The sequence below is a fragment of the Nycticebus coucang genome, chromosome 18, assembly GCF_027406575.1.
Source record: "Nycticebus coucang isolate mNycCou1 chromosome 18, mNycCou1.pri, whole genome shotgun sequence".
Taxonomy (NCBI): domain Eukaryota; kingdom Metazoa; phylum Chordata; class Mammalia; order Primates; family Lorisidae; genus Nycticebus; species Nycticebus coucang.
Window position 1 is genome coordinate 51,460,882 of NC_069797.1, and position 2,747 is coordinate 51,463,628.

The 2,747-nt window shown below is 46.7% G+C and overlaps 1 pseudogene; it reads left to right on the plus strand.

The window, feature by feature from the left end:
• The first annotated feature begins 473 nt into the window (after positions 1-473).
• Positions 474-2,503, plus strand: LOC128570101 (heat shock cognate 71 kDa protein-like; annotated as a pseudogene).
• Positions 2,504-2,747: the final 244 nt, after the last annotated feature.

Genomic DNA, 2,747 nt, shown 5'->3' on the forward strand with positions numbered 1-2,747 from the left:
CACTTTATTGCCCTCGGTAGAGTGCCGTGGCGTCACACAGCTCACAGCAACCTCCAACTCCTGGGCTTAGGCGATTCTCCTGCCTCAGCCTCCCAAGTAGCTGGGACTACAGGCGCCTGCCATAACGCCCGGCTATTTTTTTGTTGCAGTTTGGCCAGGGCTGGGTTTGAACCCGCCACTCTCCGCATATGGGGCCGGTGCCCTGCTCACTGAGCCACAGGCACCGCCCCCAAGCTAATTTCTTAAAAATAGCTACGTAGGCTGGGCTCACACCTGTAATCCTAGAATTCTAGGAGGCCGATGTGGGTGGATTGCTTGAGCTCACATGTTCGAGACCAACCAGAGCAACAGCAAGACTCCCGTCTCTAAAAATAGCCTCCCTTGGGTCTTATTGAACCAATGAGCTGTGGTGGCAGCTCCTGGGTCTTCCGTGTGTTCTACGTAATCCATGCCAGCTCTACAAGTAAGCAACCATGTCTAAGGGGCTTGTGGTTGGTATTGATCTTGGCACCACCTACTCTTGTGTGGGTGTCTTCCAGCATGGAAAAATAGAGATAATTGCTAATGATCAGGGAAATCGAACCACTCCAACTTATGTTGCCTCTACTGACACCGAATGATTGATTGGTGATGCTGCGAAAATCAAGTTGCAATGAACCCCACGAACACAGCTTTGATGCCAAGTGTCTGATTGGACGCAGGTTTGATGATGCTGTTGTCCAGTCTGATATGAAACATTGGCCTTTCGTGGTAGTGAATGATGCAGGCAGGCCCAAAGTCCAAGTAGAATACAAAGGAAAGACAAAAAGTTTCTATCCAGAGGAGGTGTCATCCATGGTTCTGACAAAGATGAAGGAAATTGCAGAAGCCTATCTTGGAAAGACTGTTACCAATGCTGTGGTCACAGTACCAGCTTACTGCAATGATTCTCAGCGTCAGGCTACCAAAGATGCTGGAACTATTGCTGGTCTCAATGCTCTTAGGATTATAAATGAGCCAACTGCTACTGCTATTGCTTATGGCTTAGAGAAAAAGGTTGGAGCTGAAAGAAATGTGCTAATTTTTGACCTTGGAGGTGCCACTTTTGATGTGTCAATCCTCACTATTGAGGATGGAATCCTTGAGGTCAAATCTACAGCTGGAGATACTCACTTGGGTGGTGAAGACCTTGACAAGTGAATGGTCAACCATTTTATTGCTGAGTTTAAGCGCAAACATAAGAAGGACATCAGTGAGAATAAAAGAGCTGTCCGTTGCCTCTGTACTGCTTGTGAATGTGCTAAGCGTACTCTATCTTCCAGCACCCAGGCCAGTATTGAGATTGATTCCCTTTATGAAGGAATCGACTTCTTTTTTTTTTTTTTTTTTAATTTGGCCGGGGCTGGGTTTGAACCCGCCACCTCCGGCATATGGGACCGGCGCCCTACCCGCTGAGCCACAGGCGCCGCCCAAAGGAATCGACTTCTATACCTCCACTACCCATGCCTGATTTGAAGAATTGAATGCTGATCTGTTCCGTGGCACCCTGGACCCTGTAGAGAAAGCCCTTCAAGATGCCAAACTTGACAAGTCACAGATCCATGACATTGTCCTGGTTGGTGGTTCTACCTGTATCCCCAAGATTCAAAACCTTCTCCAAGACTTCTTCAATGGAAAAGAACTGCATAAGAGCATCAACCGCCATGAGGCTGTTACTTACGGTGCAGCTGTCCAGGTGGCCATCCTATCTTGTGACAAATCCAAGAATGTTCAAGATTTGCTACTATTGGATGTCACTCCTCTTTCTCTGGGTATTGAGACTGCTGGTGGAGTTATGACTATGCTCATTAAGCGCAATACTACTATTCCTACCAAGCAGACACAGACCTTCACTACCTACTCTGACAACCAGCCGGGTGTGCTCATCCAGGTTTATGAAGGTGAGCATGCCATGACCAAGGATAACAACTTGCTTGGCAAGTTTGAACTTACAGGCATACCTCCTGCTCCCTGTGGTGTTCCTCAGATTGATACTGATGCCACTGGCATTCTCAATGTCTCTGCTGTGGGTAAGAGTACAGGAAAATAAAATAAGATTACCATCACTAACGACAAGGGACGTTTGAGCAAGGAAGACATTGAACATATGGTCCTGGAAGCTGAGAAGTACAAGGCTGAAGATGAGAAGCAGAGGGACAAGGTTTCATCAAACAATTCACTTGAGTCCTATGCATTCAACATGAAAGCAACTGTTCAAGATGAGAAACTTCAAGGCAAGATCAATGATGAGGACAAACAGAAGATTCTTGACAAGTGTAATGAAATTATCAACTGGCTTGATAAGAACCAGACTGCAGAGAAGGAAGAATTTGAACATCAGCAGAAGGAGCTGGAGAAAGTCTGCAACCCCATCATTACCAAGTTGTACCAGAGTGCAGGAGGAATGCCAGGGGGCTTCCCTGGTGGTGGTGCTCCTCCTTCTGCTGGTGCTTCCTCTGGCCCCACCATTGAAAAGGTTGATTAAGCCAGCCCGAGTGTAGATGTAGCATTATTCCACACAGTAAAATATTGAAGGATCCAAATTTGTAGCAAATTATGTGGCAGATTTAAAGTTGGGCTGCTATAGTGAATTACTGGGTATTCTCAATACTTGAATATGGAACATGTGCACAGGGGAAGGAAATAACATTTCACTTTAAAAGTACTGTATTGTAAGTGGGCGGCGCCTGTGGCTCAGTCGGTAAGGCGCCGGCCCCATATACCGAGGG